Consider the following 27994-nt stretch of genomic DNA (forward strand, 5'->3'; position numbering starts at 1 on the left):
TCAGTAGATTACCATGGGAAAGGTTTATTTTCATTCAGGTGTAGTGTTGGCCACAGTTTGCTTGCCCCTCTGCTTCCCATGACATCTTTTTAAAAGACATTTATTTATTTATTTTATTTGGCTGCCCTGGAACCATTTATTTAGTTGTGGCATGGAGGAGCTTTAGTTGCGGCATGTGGGATCGATTTCCCTGACCAGGGATAAAACCCAAGCCCCCTGCATTGGGAACGCAGAGTCTTAGCCACTGGGCCACCAGGGCAGTCCCACACATGCCTGGTGTGGGTTGTGTGTTGTATGTGTGGTGTGTGCTGCATGTATGCATATGGCGTGTGCTGCGTGTGGCTTCAGAGCAATTCACATGACCAAGTCTGCTGGCAGTGAGTGTGCAAGTGTGTGAAAGTTGCCCTGCCCATAGGAAGGCACCGTGGGTCACTGACTGGGGCGGGGAGGTGCCACCTTCTCGGGGCCCAGAGTCACTGGAAACAATGGCACCGCCTGCCGCAAGACTTACCCCTGGTTAAGATTTACCAGACGTGGGGCCGGGGCCAGCCACCTCGCATCCTTAGCTCACTGATTCACCATCATTTGTTGTTTTGCAGTCACTGAGTTGTGTCTGAGTCTTTGCGGCCCCATGGACTGCAGCATACCAGGCTTCCCTGTCCTTTACCATCTCCCTGAGCTTGCTCTAACTCATATCCATTGAGTCGGTGATGCCATCCAACCATGTCCTCCTCTGTTACCCCCTTCTCCTCCTGTCTTCCATCTTTCCCAGCATCAGGGTCTTTTCCGAGTCAGCTCTTCACATCAGGTGGACAAAGTATTGGAGCTTCAGCTTCAGCATCATAGCCCTATTTTATAGATAAGAAAACTGAGGACTTGAGAGGGGAAGAGACCCCATCGCTATCTAGTATGATAAACACGATCTATGAACATGCCTTGAAGAACCCCCAAGGGTCCACACGCATATGGGGTCTTATTCCCATCACGTCCCTTCTTGGAAGCCGCGGTGAGAAATTGCTTGGTGAGAGGGGCTGGTTCAGGATGAGGCATGAACACAAGTGTTAGCCATGACAGCGCTCTGTTGGCATAGGGTGCTGTGAGCCAGCTGTGCCCCCTGCCAGGGTGTCAAAGAGCCCTTTCCTTGGGGAGCCTACACCTCACCTTTCAGCTCCTCTCCACCTGGCTCAACGTGCTCTGCAAATCTAGGAATTCCCACCAGAGCCGTGCAGGGTTGCGGGGATAGGGGCAAATGGTTTATGTCAGTAAACACAATGGGGGAGAGTGGGGGCCCCCACTTGTGAAGAGTGAAGTGAGGAATCGCACTTCATGCCAGGAGCCCGTGTGGTGTGTGGGTCCGTGTTGATGGCCCGCTTGGGCGCAAGCTCCTTCTGCTCTCAGTGCCTCTGGGGGGTTTCTCTGATCCATCCGCTTTGTTGTTGTTGTTGTTTTGCTTGTTTGCTTGCTTATTTGGTGGGAGCAAAGGAGGGGCTTAAACAATCTTAGGACCTCATTGTTATTATCCTTTTTTTCCCGCATGGGGAAACTGAGGCTCAGAGAGGTGAAAGCAACTTCCCACGGCCTTGCTAACCCAAACCCCACTGAACATGAGGCCCACGCGGATCTGCGTTCCAGGAGGTTGTTGGGGGGTGCCGGAAGGGGAAGTGGTTAGGGAATGGGGTGTCTTCTGCTCCCCAAGGTTGTCCTCGGGCCTTCCCCAGCCCCCCAGTCAATCGGCTTGTCCATCAGCCACAAGGGAGATGTAGGTGTAGCAGTGATTCTGGGGGAGAGGGACAGAGTCCAGGCTCCTGAGATAGTGGAGAGAGTGCCTGGTGGGGGCAGAGGACACAAAAGATGCTGTGAGGATCTGACAAACATGAGACACACATGTACACACACCGCCCGCCACATCCATACATGCAGCACACACCGCACACGCCGCATGCACACCCTTCACACACGCTGTATATAACACACAGCCCACACGCTCCATACTGAACACACGTACCACAAGCAGCACACCATGCCTCACACACACATCACAAACACACACACACATACCACATACACACACACCACAAACACACACACACACCACACACACATACCACAAACACACACACACACCACAAACACACACACCACACATACACACACACACACACCACATACACACACACACACATACCACAAACACACACACCACACACACACACCACACACACCACACATACACACACCACACACACACATACCACACACACACATATACCACACACACACATATACACACCACACATACACACACACCACAAACACACACACCACACACACCACAAACACACACACATACCACACACACACCACACACACACACACACACCACACATACACACACCACACACACACATACCACACACACACACCACACACACACCACAAACACACACACCACAAACACACACATACCACACACACACACACCACACACACACATACCACACACACACCACAAACACACACACACACCACACACACACACCACACACACACATACCACAAACACACACACACCACACACACACACCACACACACAGATACACACCACACATACACACACCACCACAAACACACACACACACCACACATACACCCACCACACACACACATACCACACACACACACATATACACACCACACATACACACACACCTCAAACACACACACCACACACACACCACAAACACACACACATACCACACACACACCACACATACACACCACACACACACATACCACACACACACACACCACACACACCACAAACACACACACACCACACACACACCACACACACACATACCACACACACACACCACACACACACACCACACATACACACACACCACACACACACATACCACACACACACACACACCACAAACACACACACCACACACACACCACACACACACCACACACACACACACCACACACACACACCACACATACACACACACCACACACACACACATACCACACACACACACCACACACACACACACCACACACACACCACGAACACACACACCACGCATACACACACACCACACACACACATACCACACACACACACCACAAACACACACACACACCACACACACACCACAAACACACACACACATACCACACACACACACCACAAACACACACACACATACCACACACACACACCACAAACACACACACACCACAAACCACACATACACACACCACACACACACACACACCACACATACACACACACCACACACACACCACACCACACACACACACACCACACATACACACACACCACACACACACATACCACACACACATACACACACACCACACATACACACACACCACAAACACACATACACACCACACACACACCCCACAAACACACACACACACCACACACACACCACAAACACACACATACCACACACACACCACAAACACACACACACACCACACACACACACACCACACACACACATACCACACACCACAAACACACACACACCACACACACACATACCACAAACATACACACACATACCACACACACACACCACACACATACACACACACCACAAACACACACGCACCACAATACACACCACAAGCACACACATACCACACACACACACCACAAACACACACAAACACATAACACACACACACATACCACACACACACACACATACCACACGTATACACACACACACACCATACATAATACCTAATACCCTTTCGTGGACCCCCTCACCCAGTCCCCACAATCACCCTGTGAAGTAGGTACTGTCAATCCCCCCATTTTAATGATTGGGAAACTGAGGCTCAAGGATTTGGAGCTTGGAACAGATGGAAGTGTCATGGAACACAGGTCAGCCTGTCTTCAGAAGCCACACTGAACGTTCCCTCCGATGCACAAACAACAAAATCAAGAACCAAGACACCACCTCGCCGCAGACAGAGCCCCTTCCGGCTGATTAGGCGCCATCTGGGACCACGAGGTCCCCCTCTGGGACATGGAGGCATTTTGGAGGGGAGAGGGAGGCCAGGACTGGATGCCAACAGGAGGAGAGAGCCCCCTCCACCTGAAGGACACGGACCACTCCACCTCCTCAGGGGAGTACGCAGGGAGGAACCTGACCCAGACCACCCAGACTGCGTCCGACACCAGAGGCTTCCCCATCCCAGGGCCCCCAGGCAGCGGGGTGAGGGGCTTCCTTCCCCTGCCTCCACGAGGACTGGGGCCCTGGACCCTCTTTTCCCCGAGGCCATTTTCCCCACCCAGCCCTGGTCCTGGCACAGCCCCACCAGCCAGTCCCTATGGAAGGGGAGAGGGATCCTGCCTCCCCCAGCCTCCCTGGTCCTCTCTGTGCACCCTCAGGACAGCACCCCTCAGATGCCAGCAATACTGCCTGCTGGGGAAGGCCAGCCTGTTCTCTGCAGCCCTGAGAAGGCAAGACTGGACACAACTTCTGGGCCCATCCTTCGGGGAGTGGACCTCCCCTGCAGGAGCATGCGCACAAGAGAACACTCTGCAGCCACGAGACAGAGCGGGGTCGCCACACATACAAACCTGGAAGAAACAGTCGCTCAGGCATGTCTGACCATTTGTGACCCCGTGGACTGTAGCCTGCCAGGCTCCTCTGTCCTTGGGATTCTCCAGGCAAGAATACTAGAGTCAGTTGCCATTTCTCTTCGCCAGGGGATCTTCCCAACCCAGGGATTGAACTTGAGTCTCCTGCTTGGCAGGATTCTTTACCATCTGAGTCACCAAAGGAAGCCTTAGACCTGGAAAGGAGATCATCATATGTAAAGGAAAATAAAGCCCTAAACAGGATGTGTAGCACTGCTTGGCTTTTATCAAAAGTATTGATATGTGCTTCCATTGACAGAAAAACCTGGAAGTCTTCGTGGTCAATGCTGGATGCTGGGTATCTGGGGAGCTGAACTGTGAGGGGGAGAGAGGGACATGACTTTATTATTTTCTTTACACCTTCTGCGCCGTGACAATGAAGACGGCTCATTTTGCTAATCAAAAAAATAAGCAAATAGTGGTGGGCACGGAGTGGGGCATCCTGAGTGTCTTCCAAAGATACAAGAACTTCCTTCCCAGCCTCTGTTCAGACAAAAGTGGGGGCTCCATCCACAGGGCTAGGGCTCTCTTCTCCTCTCCAGATGCCTCAGTGGTGGTCGGGGTCGGGGGCTGGACTGCTGGGGGGGTTTTCAGCATGACTCTCCCAAGTTGGGACCAAGAGGCATTCTGAGAAAAACAGCAGAGTCTTGGCCTGGAGAAGCCTGAAATCTTTGGAGTAAGACAGGTGGGTACATCCTCACAGAGATAAAAGCCATCATCCCACGGGCGAGGGGTGGCGGTGGGGTGGGGTGGGGTGGGGTGGGGGCGCCTCCCCGCGCTCGGTGCTCCGCCCAGATCTTCACACACATTTGCTCACTGACCACAGTGCTGTGGGTGTTCTCATTTAACTGATGAGGAAACTGCCTCAGAGAGGGGCCCCGGGGGTGAGCAGACCCAGTGGTCTGTGCTCCAGTTTCTTCAAGGACAGAGTCATCCCATCAAGTCATCCCCAAGAGGCAACAGAGACACCGGGTAAGAGGAGCGGGTGCCGTGGGCACATAAGGCGCCTGCTGATGGAGCTACCCCGCCGCGCGGTGCAGGCATTTCTCTGGTCCTCTTGGGAGGTACCATGGGCTCCAGCTGAAGCTCGGAGCGAAGACCCTGGCTACAGTCACTGTACTGGGAAGCCGCATGGCCTGCATGGGAGCACTGGTCCTCCTGATGGCAAAGATCTCCTTGCCCAGCCCCCTGCCCGGCGTCCAGCGCTGTGCCAGCATCCAGCGTCCCCGTCTCTGGTGCTGCACGGCGCTTGGCATCCAGCATGATACCCCGTTAGCCTCCATCCTTGTCCTGGTCTTGCCACGGTTGACCTTAGCCACGCCAGTCTCGTTTGCAGTCCTTGGTTCTCTATCTGGGCAGGGAGAGTGTTCCCTCGGGGTGTCCTAGCTCCCCTTACAGCCCCAACATTCTAGATTTCCCCTGCAGACACCAGGAGGAGCTGGTAGAGTTCACGGGGCTGGGGCAAACCCACAAGAGCCCCACAGATGGCAGCCAGCACACCCCAAAACAGCAGCCCTGGCCGACCCTGGCTCCCCACCCCCACCCCTTGCCCTACTGGTCCTCCATGCCCCTCCGTCACACCCTTGCCTCTGACGGGGCCATCCCCCACCCTAGAGGATGCCCGGAGCACCCTGAAACATCTCTCTCTGGCATCCCTTCCCCAACACGCAGCCCCACCGGCGGCGAGGTGAGCAGAGAACGAGGGGGAGAGGAGAGAGCAGAGTGAGCGGGTAGGCAGAGAGGGAGCGAAATGCAAATGTTTTTTATCCTCCTTTCTTTTAAATGCTGAAACCAGCCTTGACAGCCTCTGAAAATAAATGGCACCGACTCGCTGGGATTTCAAATTCCGTGATTAAGGGCTGAAGCAAACACTTTTTCCCTCCCTCCCTCCCGCCTCCCCCGCCCGCCTCCGTGGGCTGATAGAGCGGCTCGCGGGGCCGGGGACAGCTTTTTGCGAGCCTGCCAGGAGCTCTGATACGCAGCCTGCCAGCCGCCGGCAGCGCTCAGCTCCGGGCTGTTTATCAGGAGCGCTCACGCCGGCAGTCGGGAAAGCGGCTTTAAATCCCCTCCCGAGCCGGGCGGGCCCCCTCCTCGAGCCTGCACGCCGCTCACACAGGCGCGCGCACACACACGTGCACGTGTGCACACATGCACGGTGTACACACACACCAGCACCCAGGCGTGCATGCATGCACAAAGCACAATACACAACCGTGCACATGGGCACACGCGCACACACACGCGCACACACACACCGGTGCACACACATGCACAAAGGCATACACACATGCGTGTGTGCACACATACGCATGCACAGAGGCACCCACACGTGCACACAGCACAGCGAAGGCCTGCGCACAGCTAGCCGGGTGGGCCTCTGCTTGTTCTCTAGCCAAATCGGAGGAAACCTGCAAAGTTGGGGGGTTGAGAGGAAGAGGGGGAAAAGTCCAGTGGAGGGGGGTTGGGGTGGAGGGGGTGGAGGGGGTTCGGGGGTGAGACAGGGGACCAGGAGAAGAGAGGTGTCCTCTGGGTTCACAGGTTGCAGTCGCTCCCTTCAGGTGGCTTTGTGGCGGGGGTGGGGGGGCAGCTTTGACACAGCGACAATGCTGTGTCCCCTCTCCCTAACTGTTTATGTACTCCACCCCCCACCCCATGCTGTGACTCTCAGCTGCCTGTCTCCCTGCTTGCTGCTCAAGTTCCTCCACGCTGATGCCAGACACCCGAGGTCCTGCTCCCGCTAGGGGTCGGGTGAGGGGGCTAGTGGGCAGCTCTGAGCTGTACCATCTCAGGTTTGGATTCTGAGAAGGGGGGAGCTTTCGCAAGACAGGCCTTGTGGAGCCTGGGGCACAGCGGCCCTGCTAACCCCTCCCCTTCTGCGGGTCTGAAAGCTGCAGCTCTGGGCCAGGGAGTCACCCAGCTGGAAAGAGGGAAGGTCTGGGTGGACAATCTGGAGGGTCTGGGGAGGGGCAGGAAGTAGGGTAAGATAGAAAAACAAGAGAACCCTTCCCTGATTCTTCTCAGAGAGAGGGGGGAGGGCCTTTCCGGCCCGTGACTTCTGGGTTCACCCTGCGGCCAGGACACTGTGGATGGACCAGTGAAGGCAGGCATCCCCAGGTGCCAGCAACATAGTGGGGGGGGCGCCTTCACTCCCCAGGGGTCATTCATGGGGTCCTAGCAGCTGGCTGGGAAGCAAGATCTCCCAGAGAGTCCCCATACCCTCCGTCACCAGGCTACACTCTGAGCTCCCAGCAAAGGGGAAGGTGGGCACAGCCCTGCAGGGGCACCAGAGACACCAGCACTGCGATGCGGAGGTAGAGTACCCCCGCCCCACACCCCTCCCTCCACACACCCTGAAGCTGGTGTCTCCCAGGGGAAGCTCCAACCAGGAAACGGAGGGTGGGGGTAGAGGGATAGGGAAACGCTGCTCTTGCACTCGGCACACACAGCTCATGGAATCCGCACTGCACACACACCCATTTTACAGATGGATGCAGGCTGGGGCTCCGGAAGGGTAAGTGACCTGCCCGAGGTCTCCTCACTAGAAAGAGACGAGCTCAGGATTCAGGCAGAGGTGTCTCAGAATCCTTCTTTTCGGGGGGGGGGGTGGGGTTGGGGTGGGGTTGGGGGGTAGCAATGCACTGCACACGGGGATCCTGACCAAGGATCGAATCTGCGCCCCCAGGAGCGGGAGCACAGTCTTAACCACTGGACCACCAGGAAATTCCTCCCATTTGTCACCATGTGCAAATTCTCAGGCTGAACAAACAGCCTAATTCTGCCTTCACCTCACTGGCCAGAACTGGGTCATATGTGCCAATATCCAATCATTTTGACCTCCATTTTGCACAGCAGAACTCCAGAGCTACACATCAGTCTGGTGGTGGCAGTTTAGTTGCTAAGTCGGGTCTGACTCTCGAGACCCCATGGACCGTAACCCGCCATGATCTTATTTCCTGGTCAATACAGCTGCAAAGCAAAGCAGTGCCAAGTACGAATGGGACGGAGCTGTCCTTCCTTCGGCATTAGAAGCTACACAGGTTTCTCCAGCCCTGGGCAGGGAAGTTCAGGTGAGCTCCCTCCAGAGACAGGGACTCTGAAACAGAGAGGGGAGGTGACATCCCCAGAGTCACACAGCAGGGTGGTTTTAGAGCTGCCCTGGAGTTTCTCCCTTCTACTTATAGAACCTGAGACTCTGGGTGCTGGGATGCCAGATTTCACAAATAAAATTGCAAGACACTCAGTTAAATCTGGGCTTCCCTGGTGGCTCAGACGGTAAATCGTCTGCCTGCAATGCGGGAGACCCAGGTTCGATTCCTGGGTCGGGAAGATCCCCTGGAGAAGGAAATGGCAATCCACTCCAGCACTCTTGCCTGGAAAATCCCATGGACGGAGGAGCCTGATAGGCTACAGTCCATGGGGTTGCAAAGAGTCGGACACGACTGAGCAACTTCACTTTCAGTTAAATCTGATTTTGAATAAATGATAAAGATTTAAGTATGTCCCATGCAAATGTTTATAGTTAAAAATTATTTGCTATTTATCCAAAATTCACATTTAACTGTATTTTATCTGGCAACTCTCTCTGAGGGCCTTCCTCTGAAAACAAGCTTTGAATTTGGGTGCTCTTCAAGCCAGAAACTGCAAAAGAGACAGAAGCAGCCCTGGGGTCCCCGACGCAGGGACAGTATGGATTGATGGTGTCTGGGGTTGCAGGCTGAACTGGGCACTCCCAACTGCCTTCGAGGAACTGGGTGCTGGTGACCAGTCAGTCATGGGAGCTGAGGTTCCACACAAAGAGCTAGGGTGAGATGACATGAAATGAAAGCTGAAACTTTGCAGAAAACTGTCTGTGCAGCCTCTCAAACACCCATTCCAGTCCCCTTCCTTTCTGGCCTTTCTCTGTACAGAATCCAGAAAATGAAAATACTCCATTTCTCAGCTTCCCTTGCAGCTAGCAGTGGACATGTGACCCAGTTCTGGCCAATGAGGTGAAGGCAACAGATGCTGAGGAAAATTCCCTTTCCTGAGTTACACAGCAAAGATTTCAAGGAATTCACCCTGCCCTCTTCTTCCTGCTTGGAATGTGGACGTGATGACCAGAGGTGCAGCAGCCATCTTATGACCAAGAGGAGCTCCTAAGTGCCCCGTTAGGGACAGCGCCTGGTGTTCTGCTATGTACTCAGTGCTCCAGGTCTTGCTGTGTCAGAGACAGTGTGAGGTGTCCAGAGGTTCTTTTGGGGGAAGAGCATCCCTTCATTTTAAGATTATGTCCCTCACACCTTTGGGGTTTTATTTTTTTTTAATTTATTTAATTGAAGGATAATTACAATACTGTGTTGATTTCTGTCATACATCAACATGGATCAGCCATAGGTATACATATGTCCCTTCCTTCTTGAGCCTCCCTCCCACCTCTCACCCCATCCCACCCCTCTAGTTGTCACAGGGACCTTTTGGGTTTTAAAATGTAATTTATTTCAAGAACTGAAGTGAGAGTTGATGATGCAATTTTTAATGCGTGTGCTTCTTTGTTTTGTTTGTTCCCATTAACACTCTTCCCTAGAAGAATTTAAAACCGTCATTACCCCATCAGTCCCTCAAGATTTCTTTGGAAATTGTATTGGTCTCTGAAACCCAAAGGCTTTGAGAATGTGCTCGAGCATCTCTCAGCTCACTCATACGCCCAGGCCCAGCTGGGAGAGAGAATGCGGGAGGAGTGGGCAGCTTCCCTTGAGAGGGCCCAGCAGCACAGGTGGGGCAGGAGCGGACGCCCAGGGGCCACCGTTCTAGATGCCTGCACTTTGGACCCCAAGGCCTGGCGCGGGGGGAATGTTCCCAGCCTGCTCTGTGCCTCCTCCTCTGCGGTCCTCCCACTGCCCCCCAACCCAGAGGCATCCCCTGAGGAGGGGGAACACCCTGTTACAGCTCTCCAGGAAGTTGGGCGCCCGGTACACCCTGTTCCAGAGGCCAGGGAGGGTGTGTTCGGGGCTCAGGGCAGTGGACCGTGTGTGCACACCTGCTCCAAGGCCCGGTGGCTTGGCAGGTCCCTGTCGGGTACAGCCACACTCAGCCGGACATCCACTTCAGCAAGGCTTGAGATGGCCAAAGGTAACAGGAACTCATGGGAAAGTCCAGCCTGCCCACCTCCCCAGAGGCCCTGCAAATGGTCCGGGAGACCCTGACAGCCCACCTCTCTCTCTCTCTCTCTCTCTCTCTCTCTCTCTAGGACCCGGCAAAGAGCAATAGCAGGAGCAGTGGGCCGGGAAACTGCTCAGCCAGGGAGACAAAAGGCTGTGCTACCCTCAGAGCATTTGAAACCTCGCATCTCTCACACCTCGGCCCTAATGAGAAGCAGGAAAAACTGCAGCTGGCAGGGAAGGCAGATGCTCCAAGAGGATGGCAGGGCAGAGCATTTATCCAGATACATCTCCACTCCCTGCCACCCTGGGGACCATCCTGCCCCACAGAGGCCCCTCAAAGAGCGTTTCCAAGCAACAGAGAGCAAGCAGAAGTCCTGGGCTACGTTTGGGGCTCACTCTTAATGGTGCAGATGGGAGGGCATGGGAGAATCAGACCACACATGGGAAATGGCGCGGGTGCAATGGTGCTTATGCCCACGGTCCCAGGAGGTCTGGGCTGTGACAGCCACAAAGATCCGGCACACCCTATTCCAACCTCCAGATGTGAAAACGCACAGCCGGGGGACAGCAGAGGGGCGCATGGTCCTCTTCCTAGGGATGCGGCCAGCCTTCATCAACTACAAGGACATCCAGCCTCATACACCTCACACCCTGAGCTCCAGGCCCAGCCTGTGTTTAACAAAGCAGTGAAGAGTGTCCAATAAGCGTCTGGCTGGTCATAGGTGGCTCAGCGGTAAAGAACGCACCTGCCAATGCAGGAGATGCAGAGACGCGGGTTCGATCCCTGGGTCGGGAAGATCCCCTGGAGGAGAGCTTGGCAACCCACTCCTGTATTCTTGCCTGGAGAATCCCCATGGACAGAGGAACCTGGCGAGCTACAGTCCATGGGGTCGCACAGAGTCGGACACGACTGAGCAACAGAGCACGCGCGCATGCACGGCATCAGACATTGTCGAGTTCAAATCCTGACTGCACTGAAAACATCCTGACTGGGTGACCTTGAGCACATAGCTTGCCCTCTCTGAGCCTCAGTTTCCTTTCTGTGAAGGGGAAGATGATGTCCACGTCCAGCAACCGTGAGAATTCATGTCTGTTTTGATAACAGGATCTAGACCACTGGTTAGAAAAATGGCCTGATTCCTTCCAGAAATTTCCACTGTTGCTATGCTCACAGGGCTCCTGGGAGATGCCTCCAGGTCTCTTACCATTCAGAGAAGCATGGGCTCCACTTGCGTGAAGGAGGATTTATCTTATTTTTAACGAAGTTGAGGCCACTTTGCAATCAGAGCCCTCGTGGTTGGAGCGCAGAAGATCCTAGGAAGGGGTATTAATCAAGGCGCCTTAAGGACATGCAAATCAGGAGAAAGCTCAAGTGATTAAGGGGGTGATGAGGCCTGGGGTCCAGCCTTTATCCCCATCTGAGATGAGAGAACCAGAGGCCCAGCTGGGGGCATCGGCCAAGGGGCCTCAGGGGACCAGGGACACAAGACTGTCAGCCAGTGGAGATAGAGGGAGAGACAGCCACGCAGAGGCAGCTGAACAGCCCTGGTGGTGGAGCTGATGTGGCACCCCTGCCGGCTCCCCGATTCCCCTGCAGCTGCAGAGCAAGGGGCTGCCTGGCAGGGCCCTTTGCCCAGACTGGATGGGCTGCTCTTCAGTGATCAGAGAACAGCCCTGTGGGAGTGACGGGCCCAGGGAGGGCACATGGCTTTTGGAAATCTGGCAGCCTCTCTCATGTGATGGATGTACCCACCCCGTGTAGACCCGAGAGCTCCGCATCTCCATGGGATTCTCTGTGGAGAATGGATTCATCTCCCCGGCAAGAATACTGAAGTGGGTTGCCATGCCCTCCTCCAGGGGATTTTTCGACCTAGGGATAGAACCCGTGTCTCAGGCCTCCTGCATTGGCAGGCAGGTTCTTTACCACCAGCGCCACCTAGGAAGCCATCCGCATGTGTGGACGTGACCTAAGGTCACAGGTGGGTGTGTGCACAAGGGGGCCATCTCGGGGATGGACACACTCATGAAAAGCTGGCATCAAAGAATGGCCGACAAGGGGGTTGTCTGAGCTGGTTACCTGTTTTCAGACTTCCTCGTCTCCCTGTAAAACAAGGACTGAGGGGTGGGAAGATGCTACAACACATTGTTCAGTGACGGGGAAAAAATGTAGGTTGTAAAACACCGGCTGGTGAAGACCACCTTTGGAAAAAAAAAAAAAGAGATATCTAGAATAATCTGGAAGGAAGGGGAATCACAGAAACATCCACAGTAGTTACTGTGGAGAAGGTAGGTTTCAGATTACTGTTACTTTCTTCTTTTGTATTAATTTTTTTATGGTGATGAGCATGTATTACATGTATAATGAATAAAGCTATTTTCTCTTCTTTTCGTAAGAAAACTGCTCTGATGCTTGACTTCACCTCTTCTCCCCAATCCCTTTACAATGAAATAAAAGATTCAACTGGACCTTGAGAGTGATACCCACCCAGCCCCTTTGGGCATCAGATCAGTGAGCCCCCTTCCTAGCACAAGGCAGCTAACAACCAAGCAAGGAACAGGCAGGCCAGAACTGGAGTTATTGTCAGACCCTCATCTTCTTTGGATGATGCAGGGGGAAAAAAGGAACATACAAATATCAGATCATTAGGTTGTACACCTGAAACTAACATGCCATGTGTCAATTATACTAAAAAAAAAAAAAAGGGGGGGAAGGCACGGCAATCATTCCATACAGGGCATAGATAACATCTTGTGTGATTCCAAATCCTTTCTCCTAAACCGCTGGACCAGAGGGGTGCAGGGACTGAGTTGTCCCTTTGGAATAGCAATATGGCACCTACGGTATAGCTTAGCTGACACCCCAGCAGGGCCTGGGCAGCCCCCACAGTCAAGTACATAAATATCTCTGCAATGAAATGTATAAATGTTCACATCAAGGGGAATAAATAAAGCTATAAATAGTTTCCTATTGGTTGAGGTCCAATTTTTGCTTCCTAATGAATTTGCCACCATCTTACAAAAGAATTTTGGGTTTTCGGACCTTTGGTTAATTTCAAAGTTCCAGATAAGGGGTGGGGGTCAGGTCAGAGTCGGCCTGGGGCGCTCTGGTTTGGCTATTTCCTTGCAGGGCTCCTTCCCCAGCAGCAGGGCCAGATGCCTGCACAGTCCCTTGGGAACCCCACTTGGTTTACTGCTCGGGGATCGCTGTCTCCCAACGCTCGGTACTTTTTAGACAAGGGTCCCCTATTCTCCTTTTGCACAAAACCCCACAAGTCACGTGGCTAGCCCTTTCTGTGTCAAGGCAGTCGCTCAGTAAGTACTAGCTGAATGAATGAATGAGATGCTGTTCCTCTCCTACCCGCTTTGCCCCACCCTGATTTTCCATCAGCATGGAGAACGGAGAACTTACGCTCAAGTCCTGAGTGGCCCACTCACCAGAGCCAGAGGGTGCCCAGACCCTCATTTAGAATCTCGGGGGCAGGTACTTGAGTTTCTAACTTGTGCCCTGAGCGGTTCAGACCCACATGACACTGCGAACCAACCGTGTGTGGTCTTCTGGAGGGCGACTTTGCTCTCTCTCCCTCCTTGGCTCGCTGCGTCATCTCAGGCAGGTTGCCAGACCTCTCTGAACTTCCTAAAATGGGCAAAGGGTTAACTCCTACCCTTGAGCTCTACCAGTCAACTGTCTGGGAACAAGCCCCTTCCTGCCAGTTATAGGGAGCTCCCAGGGAGGGGGCAGGAAGTCTAATCTGCGAGTCTTCCCTGTTCGCCGTGGACCCCAGCTCTCAGCCTGCTTGGGGGTGGGCAGGTGGAGGGCTCAGCAAACATGTCCCATGTGTGTGCATGGGAGAGCAAGCTGGTCTCCTCTCGCAGGGCTGCATGAGGGTGGGGGAGGGTGTGCAGAAGGCATACAGAAGGTGCCGCATAAGTGGAGCTGTCTTTCTTGGTCTCACAGCCTCCACCTGGGGCTGGGTGGAGGCCTGCAGGCTGGAGGAGAGGAAGGCAGGAGGCAAGGAAGGCAGGGGCCGGAAGGATCGAGTCCAGGCACGTCCTGATACCAATTAAGGCCGGCCTGGCGCAGGGGGGCCGCAGTCGGCATTTATCAGCCTGCCAGGGAGGGGCTGGCAAGCTGTCCTCCGGCTGACGGATTAGACAGCGGACAATTAGGTTTCAGGCAGGCTGTCTCTCTCTCTCTCTCTCTCTCTCTCTCTCTCTCACACACACACACACACACACACACACGCATCCCTTCCTCCATCAGTCTGTAAGGCCCAGTGACAGAGCCCAGCTGGGTCCCAGCCCAGCCCCCAGTGGTGGGGACAAAACAGACACAGAGCACCCACTGCGAAGAGACGAGAAACGCCCCCTCAAAGAGAATACCCGGGGAGCCGGGGACCCAACCCGACAGCCACAAGGGCCACCGCTCAAGACCCCACAGTCTCCACCCCCAGCCCCAGCCATCCTTTCCCACCAGATCGGGAGTGGGGTACCCTCCAGAGCTCAGCACCCAGAACCCCATGGTGGTGATGGGTGCTTTTTAGAGTGGAGTGGGGTGGGGTGAGCCTGAGCCTCCTGAGGACCCCTTCCTTTCCCAGAAATAGCCTCCTCGCTTCTCCAGTTGAAACCTCTGATCACTGGGTCCCAGTGGAAGGGACGTGTGGACCAGGAAGGGGACTTTGAAGGACTCTGGGGACCGGAGGAAAAGCCTTCAAGATTCTAGACCGTGTCATACTGCAGACTCTTGGGATGAGTCAGGGACACTAGAGGGGAAGAGGATGGCCTGAATTTTCCTTTGGTCAAGGCAGGATCTGGTGGGACTGTCAGGCACCTCTGACCCACGGCTGCAGGCCCCGACCTCTGCCCCGGGTCTTGGACACGGTGGCCGACCCCTGCCTCCACGCCCCCACACCAACCCCTGTGGGACCTTCCCTCAACAAGCTCTAAGATGAGCTCATCACCGTGTCGGCGAACGGGCATCGTAGTCACTCCAAGGCCGGGTCCAGAAATCTGGGTTCAGCCTCATCTCCCCACACCCCTCCCCTTCCACAGCTGGAACAGCAAGCCCCGTTCTTTACCTCCTGGAGAGCTTTCGAATCTGCCTTCCCCTCTCAGTCCCCAGGGAACCATCTTGCCTGGAGATCGCCCTGGTCTCTGGCTTCTGTTCTTTCCTCTAACTCCATTCTGCCCTCAGCCATCCAGGAGTCAGCTTGAATGCCCTCTGACCCTGCCCTCTGCCCCCTGCTTCAGTCCTCCTGGGTTCCAGCACCTTCGGCAGAGAGGCCAGCTCTGGTTGCAGCCTCTAGCCAGGTCTCCCACCTCTCTGCTCTGCTGGCCTCATTCACTCTTCACTCTCTGTTGTGATCTTGTTTATTTATTTAGTCACTTGGTTGATATTTGCTCCCCTGCACCTCACACTGGAATGTGATTCTTGGGGACAGAGACCAGCTCTCCCTTGTTCGCCTTGCTCAGCACCTGTTACCTGGCAGGGATGCTGGGTGGCTGTAGAGAAGTCTCCATGACGCCCACCCAACAGGGCCACAGTGACCAGCCGTTTCCCCAAGACCACACTTGCCTTAGCCTCCACCCTTCTGCCAGGAATGCCCCCGGCCTTCTGCATGTCTCTTGGCTGCCAGCTCCCACCCCCACCTCCCAAAGGCTCCTGACTTACCGGCTGCATTCCCTGTTCCCCTCCCCTGGGCTGAGCTGAGCCTGACCACCACCGAGGCGGGGTGGCCAGTTCACTCGTCTGCCTCTCCTGCTGCATGGTGGGCTTTCCAAAGGCTGTCTCATGCACGGTGCCCAGAACACAGTAGGTGCCCGATGAATGTTGGTGAATGAGGCCAGAATGCCTACTCTATTCCCAGCACAGCCCTGCCTTCCTCTGGCCTGATCTCCTCGCTGCCTGAGCTTCTGAGGGTCCCAGGGCAGGAGGGGACATGACCAGGCCAGGTGACACAGACAGGGTGTGTCCTGGGGACCTTGGAACTAGGGATTCTACTCTGGAAAGAAGGGGCAAGGGCTTCTGGAATAACTGGGCTTTGAAGGACAGGAGGACAAGTTGGGGCAGAGAAAGAGAATAATTCATTTTTATTAATGAAAAATTACAAGCCAGACACCGGTTTCTTAGTTGACTTCCCTTGCTGATTCCTTGTAATGACCTTTTGGATAGATAGTTTTGCCCCCAATGTTCAGAAAACAGGTGGTCAAAGAGACCTGAAGCTGCTTGCCCAGGATCACGCAGCTCCATGCGGCAGGTTCAAATTCAAACCCAGGTGTGGCTGGTTCCAGGCACCGTATCTTTGCTCCATGCATCGTGCCAGGGTCTCAGCACCGGTAACCCAAGTGAGCAAAGGCCCGGCGACCGGATGGAATCATGGAAACAGAAATTACCTAAGAAGACTGTGAGGACTAACTTCCTACCCTAGAGGCCTGTAGTGAAAGCCAGGGAGGGGGTAGTGGGTCAGTCACTTGTCTTCTCTGTGCCTCAGTTTCTGTGGCTGCAAAATGGGAACATAACAGCACCTGCTTCATACTGAGGGATAAATACCTATAAAGTGCCCAGAACGGTGCCTGGTAGAGAGAAAGCATTGCATAAATGGTTTCAAATAAATAAACAGGGGACGTGGTTGGTCTGAGTCCACGCAGAGGTGCAGCAGAGTCCCTGGGACATCTCTGGACGGGAGCGTCTGAGGGCCCCGGGGCAGCAGAGGAGGATGATGGGCTAGGGGCTGACAAGAGAGGTCATGGCTTCACTTGTCCCAGCCAGTGGTCGAGGCAAATCCTGGGAGACCCCTGGAAGAGCTCAGTGAGACCATGAGACCCAAAGGCAGCCCTCTCCCCTGGTCCTTGGAAGCTGAGCTGCAGGGAGAGAGAATAAGCATTGTTCTTCCACCTAAAGAGACGCATGCGCACACAGGCTCCTGGATCACATCCCAAGGCAGTGAGAGGAGGTGAACCGTCCCCGGAGGACGAGATAGACGTCAGGGAGAGGAGCGTATTCCCCCTCAGCACCATCCCAATTAAAATATAAAATCATAAAGACACCCAAGGCAGAGGTGGGGTGGGGGGGGGCGGCGACAGTCCTGGACTAGGGGGTCACGAGGTTGGTTGTTTTTCAGTTCTGCTCCATAATTCACTCACCCATTTACTCATTCAACAAACATACAGTGTGCACCTCTATATGCCTGATGCTGGGGCATAAACTGAGCCCACAGACACAGTGCCTGCTCTCAGGGGACACACAGTCCAGGTGACACGCTGAATGGGCCCATTACCACTGTCTCAGGACACTGAAGGAGAGTGGGGAGATGGACAAGACCACCAAGCTCACCCGGATGCCAGGGCAGCCTTCCCTTGGGGGCGGCCATGGTTAAGCCAGTCCTGCAGGATATGGGTATATCCTGCAGATATAAGCCATCTGTGAGGCTTCAGAAAAACACCACGTTTCTCCGAACCTCCACATTTTGAAAAGAGGATATTTCATCATAGCCAGGCATTATACATGCTAGGGGAACCTCAGTGATTCTATCAGATCAAAGAAAAAGAATTTATCCTGTAAGAAGACCCTGCTGATTTACACAGGCTTTCCTGGCAGCTCATTGGTAAAGGATCTGCCTGCCAGTGCCGGAGAAGTGGGTTCTACCCCTGGGTTGGGAAGATCTCCGGGAGAAGGAAATGGCAACCCACTCCAGTATTTCCTGCCTGGAAAATCCCATAGACAGAGGAGCCTGGCGTGCTACAGTCCATGGGGTTGCAAAGAGACACGACTTAGCAACAGAACAACTGCTAATTTACTCTGTTAATTCCTCAAAAGGAGAGAAGGCATTGCAAAGGCCAGGAGATCGCTGACCTAGACCCAAGACCTCACCAGGCCAAGGTCAGAGGCAGAGTCTGAGGCTGTGAGATCCCCAGGAGGCCCGGGGCAGCCCCCGGCCCTTGGTGTGCCCCCGGGCCCAGAGCCCTCCTTTTCCTCTGCCTCTAGAGTTTGCTCCAGGTGACACGCTGTCCAGGCCCATCCTCTCTGTCCTTGTCACCTCCCTGGCCCTCAAGACAGGCCCTCTCGCTCTATGAAGGGACGACTCACAGCCAGGAAGACCAAGTTCCACGGTACCCAAGAGTCCCCTCTTGGACTGCGGGTGTCATTCTTGCTTGCCAATTCCCCCCTCATTCACACACGTACCACCAAGCCCAGATACGGAGCCTCCACAAAGCCCCTTATTAAGAAATTGGTCAATTTCCTGCTAATTAAAATAAATACTATGCCACATTAAAGGCCAATTAGTTTGCAGAGCTGCCAGGGAAACGTCGCCTGGAAAATGTACACCCCACCCCATCCCCCACATCCTCAGAAAAGGGCGGCCGCGGCACTGGCAGCAGTGGCGGGGGGAGGCCTGGCAACATGGGCTTCCAGCGAGGGTGGGGAGGAAGGGACGGCCAGCTGGGGGCCAGGCGGCAGCGGGCGCTGCCAGGTGGGGCTTCCCTTTCCTGGAAGGACCCTGCTCGCTCAGCCCAGCAGCCCCGGACCCCACCCCTCCCCAGGAAACGCAGTCCCTGAGACCAGGTCTCCCTGGCCAAGTCCACACCCAAAGGCAAGCCTGTTCTCCATAAGGAGTATCTTTAATTTCTGAAAAAGATGGGACGTGGGGATTTCCCTGGTGACCCAGTGGTTAAGGCTCCATGCTTCCAACGCGGCTGGTGCAGCTTTGATCCCTGGTCAGGGAACCAAGATCCCACTTGACTCATGGCCAAAATAGAAAATAAGCTTTCCATTCTTTTTTTTTTTCTAAAAAAAAAAAAAAAAGAAGACAGGATCTCTAAGGCTGTAATCACAGGCTCTCCCTGTACCCCTAAGTTATCTCACTGAGCCCCACAGCAGTCCTTGGAGAGAGGTGCCACTATCCCCATTTTGCAGATGAGCAAGCTGAGGTCCAAAGCCGCCAAGTCCCTCTCCTGAGGTCTCAGCTTCTAGGGGCAGAGCAGGAGGTATGCCAGGTACCCTCCAACTTATACACAGATAAACCTGTAATGGTTCCTTTTACAACACTGAGGATTTTTCCATAACATAGAAAAGGGCAGGGGAATGGCCACGTCTGCATAAAAACAAATTCCATTGGTTGCGTTTGTTCACGGTGAGGCCTAACTATTCCCTAATTATAAGAAAGCACCTGTTTGGTCCTTGCTAGGCCCTGTGCGGTTGTCATCTCATGCAACCTCACTCGCACCTGAGGCTCAGAGAGGTTAGGGAAAGTGCCCAAGGTCACACAGCCTGTCCATGTCTTAGCCACGGAAATCTGCCTTTGAAGTCCAAGTTTCTCCATTTCCTCAAGGTCAAAGCCGAAGTCTGTAGGTCTTCTGCTTTCCTGGCAAGGCAATGCGCTACAGAAGACGGCACGGGGCTCTGTGTGACACACTCCTTTCTCGCCCCGGGCCTCGGCCCTCTCATCTCCCACATGGACCTCATTCAGCGTGAACATCCTGCAGAGGCACTTGGTCTGGGGCCAGTGGCTGGGCACAGAGCATCCACCCAGACAGGAGCAACAGCATCCCTCTGCCAGGACACGGAGACCTGGCTGCCCTGCAGTGAGTGGCAGGAAGAAGCCCCATGACCAGACAGGGACAGAATGAGAAGGGTGGGGACAAGCGCTCCCATGGCGCTGGCTACAGAGCCACACCCCCGGCTGCCACTGCACCACAGACAGCTCCCAGGGCAGGGAGGGGACGTCCCCTCTGCCCCCAGCAGCTCCCGTAGGACCTGGGTAACTGGTGCCCATCTACCCCACACATCCACCCGAGGCACCATTTCCCACGTGGCCCCGTAGATTAGTGGCTCTTCCCAGGCCAGGAGCAGAAGGCAGTGAAGGTAAGCAGGGGAGGGGGTAGGAAACGTGCAGGGAGAGGGAGGGAAGGTGGGGGGCCTCTGAACCTCCCCCTCGTGCTGAGCGCTAACTTGGAGGCCCCAGCATGTCACAAAAAATGCTCCCACGGGACTCATCAGAGGGGCGCTCAGGCATCCTGCTTCTGTCTGATAAGGAAGAAGCAGCGCAGGCGTGGGGAGTGGTCTGCGTCCGTCCACCGTGAGGACTTACAGCTTGGGGACTGGCCAAAGTAGGAGAGTCAGAGGGGCGGTAAATACGGCCGCCATGTGGGCGGCAGCCATGGGCCGCATGTGCACAGAACTCTGGATGCAGAGAGGATGTGGAGCAATTCGCCAGGAGGGTGGTTCCCAGAGCAGCTGACGGCGGACCGAGGTCCAAAAGCAGCAGGGAGAAGGGCGGGCACTCCTGGCAGAGCGCACCGTGCGGGCAAAGGCCCAGAGGCCTGACCCAAAAGAACATGGCGGGCCGGGAGGACAGAGCAGCCCTGTGGAGTCGAGCGGTTGGCGCTAACGAGATGGGCGAGGAAGACTGGATTCACATGGTCAGGGCCTTCGGCATCTTCATCGAGCTCTGCCACGTTTTAGACTCAGTAATAACAGTGCTTCCCTGGGGGCTCAGTGGTCAAGAACCCACCTGCCAATGCTAGAGAGGCGGGTTCCATCCCTGGGTTGGGAAGGCAATGGCATCCCGCTCCCGGATTCTTGCCTGAGAAATCCCACGGAACAGACTCTGCAAACTACAGTCCATGGGGTCGCAAAGGAGTCAGACACGACTTATCGACTAAACGACAACAGTGATGACAATGCCATCTGCTATTGAACGGTTCTGTCGCATCCGGCACCACGCTAAGCCCAAGGCAAGCCTGAAGCTCACTCAGTCCTCTTGTTCAGCCACTCAGTCCTGCCCGGCGCTCTTCGACCCCATGAACTACAGCATGCCAGGTTTCTCTGTCCTCCACTATCTCCCAGAGGATGCCCAAACTCATATCCATTGAGTCAGTGATGTCATCCAATCATCTCATCCTCTGTCACCCTCTTCTCCTCTTGCCCTCAATTCTTCCCAGCATCAAGGTTTTTTCCAATGAGTCGGCTCTTTGCATCAGGTGGCCAAACTATTGGCGCTTCAGCGTCAGCATCAGTCCTTCCAGTGAATATTCAGGGTTGATTTCTTTTAGGATCGACTGGTTTGAACTCCTTGCTGTCCAAGGGACTCTCAAGAGTCTTCTCCAGCACCACAGTTCGAAAGCATCAATTCTTCACCTCATGCTACAATCCTCTTACGTGAGTACTGTTATCATCCTCATTGTCAGATGTGATAACTGAGATCCAGCGAGGTTAGATAAGTTGCTGGTTGTCACACAGTTGATAGTGGCTGGACTGAGACTTGGATTCGGGCCCCCAGACCTCACCCAGCAGCATGTGCTACCTCTAAGGAGTTCAGACTTCACCTTAAGGCAACAAGGAACCACGAGGGATTTTAAAAGCAGGTGGAATGTACAGCCTCGATGCCCCCAACCCCCAGAGTCAGGCTTGTGAAGACTGGTGGATCTGTTTTTGAGGACCACTGTTGGCTCCATGACTTCCAGGGATCTGCCCTTGTCTTCCTTCCGCTGTTTCCACTCTCCCTGGGGCCGGGGGCATTACCGCCTGGGACCCGGACTCCCACCAGTCTGGAGTCTCCGCTCCTCCAGCCCTTTCCCGCCTTTCCCACTCTCTTCTCTTTCCCTTCCTTGCTCAGGGATGGCATCTACGGGGTGCATCTGGGAAAGAGACTCCCAGTGGAGCCAAACAACCCTCAGAACGAACCCAGAAGATGTAGCCTCCCCTTGGGTGCTGCAGCAGCCCCATGGCCCTTCCCCATGTCCTTCCCAGCCTCTTGCCGCCCTTGGAGGGGGTCTCGGGCTTTGCCAAGAGTACTGGAGAGCTCCCTCCCGCCACCTCGTCTCCAGAGGCTCCTCTTTCATCCTGCCTTCCTTGTCCCCCAAGGGCCTCAGCGTGACAGGCATCACACGCAGCAGATTTGGGGAGCACTTCAGCACTTCCCCTCCCCATCCTCCTCATTGTGTACGTAGAGAAGCTGAGGTCCAGACTAGGACAGTCAGCAGAGCAGCTGGGGACCATCTTTGCTGGGCTCCTACCCTACCACCCACACACTGACAGCCCTGTGTTTCCACGTAGGGGTATCTCACACTTGATTCTCACATCTGCCCGGAGCAAGATGAGTTCTAAGAGGAAGACTGGGCTGTCTTGCTCTAGCTCCTTCGATCGCGAAAAATGCAGACTCTCCTGTCAGCGCCTGTGCCCCCAAAGGAGTGAAAGGACGCAGGAAGCAGGTCCATGTCTTGCCCAAGGTCATGTAGCAGAGCAGGCACGGTCAAAAGGGTCTCCTGCCTGAGGTTCCTCCTGTTCTTTAGCGTTAAGGCCGGCAAATGCATTGGCCTTGATTCCCTTTCTGCGCTCGTGGCAGACATGACTAATTGATCACAGCACTCTTCTTCTCAAAGCCAGGATGCAGCTTCAGAATCCTCCACATAGGCTTCTCAACACAGCTTTTACCAAGTGTGGAGCTGGCATCCAAGGGTGACACCTGTCCACCACTTTTCCCCAATTTATAGGTCTAGTCTGATCTTGTATCTGCCCCAGCACCCGGCCTGGTGCCCAGCACAGGTCACAGTGATAAATATTTGTTGAGTGAGTGAACAAATGATGACTGCTTAATGAATGTGTTGCTGTTGTTGTTCAGTTGCTAAGCCTTGTCTGACTCTTTGTGATCCTATGGACTGCAGCACGCCAGGCTTCCCTGTCCTTCACTATTCCCCTGAGTTTGTTCAAATTCGTGTCCACTGAGTTGGTGATGCCATCCAACCATCTCATCCTCTGTCACCCCTTTCTCCTCCTGCCTTCAGTCTTTCCCAGCATCAGGGTCTTTTCCAGCGAGTCCGCTCTTCGAATCAGGTGGCCAAAGTATTGGAGCTTTAGCATTAGCATCAGTCCTTCTAATGAAAATTCAGGGTTTGTTTCTTTTAGGATCAACTGGTTTGATCTCCTTGCTGTCCCAGGGACTCTCAAGAGTCTTCTTCAGCACCACAGTTTGAAAGCATCAATTCTTCGGCGCTCAGCATTCTCTATGGTCCAACTCTCACATCCGTACTGAACACCTCCCAAAGCCAGTGGCTCTAGGGCAGTTCCCTTCACTGTAACAGCATGACCACAAAATTGGTAGTAATGACCCCAAAATGTGAGGTCTCCTGAGTCTTCTAAGGTGCTTCAACTGGGGTGAGGAACCACTTGGGAGGTCATTTCCCCAGGGTCACATACGACCTGGTCTCCCGCTTCTTGGTCCAGGACTCTGCCCATGATGAAAGGAAGAAAGGATGAGTGGAGTGAGTGATGGGTGACTGTCCCCTACACGGGGAGGCATTCAGTGACTCAAGGCGAAAGGACTGACTTTGACACAGGAGCAGGCGGTTGGTTGGCCCACGGCCCCTCCCCCTCCCCAGTATTTTCATTAGGACTCTTCTGCTGCACCTGGCTCCTTGGCCCCTGCCCCAGAAGATGCAGACGCCTCTGCTGGCTTTATTAAGGACCTATTAACCCAGTGTCTCTCAGGCCTGGGTTATAGAAACAGCTCTGGGCAGAGCTAATGATGCTGTCATTGCAGACCTCGGTGGAAAGCCCCAGAGGAGTTCCAGTGGGGCGGGTAGGGAACCTGGGGTTACAGCGAGGGCTGCAGAGTCGCACAGGCCTGCCTGGTTTCACCCCAGTTCCTCTACTAATTGGCTCTGTGGCCTTGGGGGCACCTCACTTCCCTTGTTTTGAGTCGCAGCTTCCTCATCTATAAAATGGGGTAATAATGTACTTGTTTGAAAATTCATTGCGCTAACGCCTGACACCACCCAGCATGCAGCAAGCAAAGCACTCGCTATAACCAGTAACATCCTGACGACCCTCTGGGAGCCGGGCAGGGAGAAGCGCTCAGAACGCACTGACCACCTGGTTAGACAGCCAGTGGCTCTGCACATCCCGAATTTATGGAAGAAAAACTGAGGATCCCAGGGAGGTTAAGTGCTTGGCCAAAGCTTCACTTCCAGGAAGGGACAGGGCCAGGATTCAAATGTAGGCAGTGGACGCCACAACCACAACCCAACCGGGGCCATTTCCTGCCTGAAGAGGGAACAAAGCCTAGGGCATGAGGGCGAGGCTGGGGGGCTGCCTCTCCCACCAGTGCCTTAAATGACAGCACGGCAGAGGGGAGAGGGCGCTGGGACAATCATGGAGATTTTGGCTTCCAACCCAATTAACTGCAGCATCTGGATGCCACCCGTGACCCCTGGAAGTATGGGTGACCCCAACCCTCGGCGATAAATAGCAGGGAGGAGCAGGCACGGTGGGAGAACTGGGGTGAGCTGCCAGGTTGACACAGGGCCTGGTGGGACCCACCTGGCTCTCCACAGGCAGATGTACCCCTGAGGGTGTCTCCCACTGAGAGTGCTGAGTCTCTGCCGGTCTCAGGAAGGCCCAGAATGGCTGAAGCCCAGAGTGTCGATTCAAAGGGAGGGCTGTGGCTTGAGCCACAAAAAAGGTCAGAGGATGAGCAGGAAGGTGGGGAGAACAGTAGCAATAGAAACAACCCAATGCTTTCTCTCAGTGTCCATGACTCCACCCCGTGACCAACTTTGTAATACCGGCCACTTTCTAGCTGTGTGATCCCCAGCCGGTGACTTCATCCGAGGCTGTCCTCTCACCTGTGACACTGGGATCATCCTGGTACTTACCTTGCAGGGTTATTTGAAGGCTAAATTAGATAATGAAATTCAAGGACTGTGCAGTCGTGCCTGGCAAAGAGTTAAGGTCCCCATCAGTGGTTGTAAGTATTATCCCCATTTGCCAGATAGGAAGACTGAGGCCTCAAGAAGGTAAGTGACTTGCCTCAGATTGTACAGTAGGTTCAGAGCCTGTGCCAAAGATGGACCTCAGGGCCCAAGGCAGCAATCCTGAGTCACACCACGGAGAGTGGTAAACCTCCTCCAGCTCCAGTAAGAGCTGCCATGTTCTGGGCACCTACTCTGTACCTGGCACTGTGCTAAGAGCTTTTGTGCGTAACTTAACAGAACCATCACAACTTTCAAGACAGGCATTGCATTGTTCTTATTGTCCAGACGTACAAGCTCTGGGGAAGCCAAGGGGGTTCACCACCAGGACTGATTCTGAAGTCCTGGTTCTCAGCACAGGCTACCACCCTCTGGACGGAGCTTGTCTTTATCTTTGTTTTACCAACTGCTCCCAGCTCCCTTCTGTGTCTTTCTTTCCTCTTCCAAGAAGAGGAGGGATAAATATGATGCTAAGTCGGCCACGGTGGGCCAGAAGTCTTCTGATCAATCCCTTCAGGGCTGGGGCCCCCTCTCTCGATCCTCAAAAGAGGGAGAGAGAATGAGACAAGAAAACTCACCCAAGCCCCTCCCACTCGCCTTTGCTCTACCCAGGCTGAGTGGCCAGAAACCAGGCAGCCTACACAAGGTCACACTGGGGAACCAGGCTGGATGGAGGGGGCAGGGGGAGGGGATTTGAAGCAGCAGTCCCCCTTCTGTGCACACACGCTCCCTACATTCCCATCTGGTCAGCCTGGATGCTGAAAATCTAAGTCTGCCCATACAAAAAACAAAAGCGTCTCCTTTCCATTATAGAAAACCCTAGAGACCTGGGCTGCTCTGCTTGCCTTATCTGTTGGCCAGTGTGGCCAGGGCAGGGGCTGGGTGAAATGACAGTTGTCCTGGCCAGAGAAGAGAGGTTCCAGCCCTTGGTCTGGGACCCCACTGGAGCGATACCCTGGGGAGCGGCTCAGAGAGCCTGGAGCCCACCACCACCAGGAGCAGCGCCAGATGAGGAGGCTCCAGGCTCCTGGCTTCTGCCCCAGCACGTAGGCCCCCTGACCTGTCCTACTGAGAGCTCCTGGCCTGTCCATCCGAGGTGACCCTTTCTCCTTCCCCACAGAAGCCCAGACCTCTGACCCTTATTAAAAACAAACAAAATCCGAAGAGGGGAAAAAAAAAAAATCCTGCACAAACAGCCTGCCCTCCAAAACACACACACACACACAGCCTCAGACGTGCAAGGCTGCAGCCAGGCTTCCACATAAACAAGTTGTTGCAGAGTGGCTTTTGTTTATGAAACATTTAGGTTCCCTCAACTTTTTTTGTGGGGGGGCAGGGGGAGGGGGTGGGCTGTTTCACAGTTTTCTGGTGAACAGGGAGTGGAGAGGGAGCCTGGGGTTTGCCTAGATTTCACTTCTCCCTCTGTGTTCTCTGCCGGTTAGAATCTGGGGAAGGTGATATGAGGGGAAAGGGACCAGGCAACGCAGGAGATGTGTGGGGGGACGGGGGAAACCCTGGGCATCACCTCAAAGAAGTCACCCCCCGCCCCCCATGGGAAGGTCAGGCTCAGAGAGGGCTTCAGGCAGCCAGATCAGTCCCAGGGCCTCGTTAGACAGTCCCAGGCCAGGCCTCCTGCAGGGCAGAGCGGGTGTTCCGCGTCCCCTCGGCGGCGTCCCGGACACGACCCAGCGCCTGACGCTCAGAAAACATTTGGGACCTCGCGGGCTGAAGTGTCCCTGCCCCCTACCCCGCACCAGGCACCGCACCTTCGATGCCTGGAAACCAGCGAATCCGCCAGAAACAAAGGCAGGGCTGCTTTTACAAACGCAAACAACAAACAGTTTTGCTTTTTCGTTTTTGGTTTTTTTTTTTTCCCCTTCTAATCCAAGCGGGCAGCTAGGCAAGTATGGGGGTCCGGGCGGGGCCAGAGCTGCAGCGTTTGGCCCCCTCCTCGGCGCCCCTCGACCCCGCGTCCGTCGCGCGGGACTGGCCCCGGGGCGCATGCGCGGGCCGGGGCGCCGGAGACCGCGGCCGCCCGCGCAGCCTCGCGCTAGCCGGTCTCCGTGGTAACGAGCTCGCGGGGGGGAGGGGCCGGGCGCGCGGGCCGCGGCGGCAGCTATTTCTGCCGCTTCCTGTTCCTCCCGGCCACGTCGCCATGGCAACGGTGTTACTCACCGAGGCCGCTTCCAGGCTCTGCCGGCGCGCGTGACCCCGGCCGCCCGCGCCCCCTCGTCTCTCGCTTGCTGTGCTCAGGCTCTCTCCCCACCCCAATCCCAGCGTCGTCCTCCTCCGGCACCGCACCCCCCGGTGCCCCCTCCTCCCCGCCCCGCCGGTGCCCGCAGCCGCCCCGGAGCGAGCGAGCGAGCGAGGGAGGGAGAGATTGATGGGGGACGCTTATTAAAAAACATTGTAACC

At 54.9% G+C, this 27994-nt stretch overlaps 1 long non-coding RNA gene across 2 annotated transcripts; it reads right to left on the minus strand.

The window, feature by feature from the left end:
- On the minus strand, positions 1-27951 carry LOC138436528 (uncharacterized). Of its 2 annotated transcripts, none has more exons than XR_011255453.1 (3): positions 27755-27951; positions 4635-4849; positions 1-1826 (listed from the first exon to the last, which is right to left on the minus strand). It is a non-coding gene; the product is annotated as an uncharacterized lncRNA (long non-coding RNA). The 2 variants fall into 2 exon arrangements; XR_011255452.1 differs by lacking the exon at positions 27755-27951 and adding an exon at positions 25149-25293.
- Between the last annotated feature and the right edge of the window lie 43 nt (positions 27952-27994).

The sequence above is a fragment of the Ovis canadensis genome, chromosome 3 (genome assembly GCF_042477335.2).
Source record: "Ovis canadensis isolate MfBH-ARS-UI-01 breed Bighorn chromosome 3, ARS-UI_OviCan_v2, whole genome shotgun sequence".
Classification (NCBI taxonomy): Eukaryota; Metazoa; Chordata; class Mammalia; order Artiodactyla; family Bovidae; genus Ovis; species Ovis canadensis.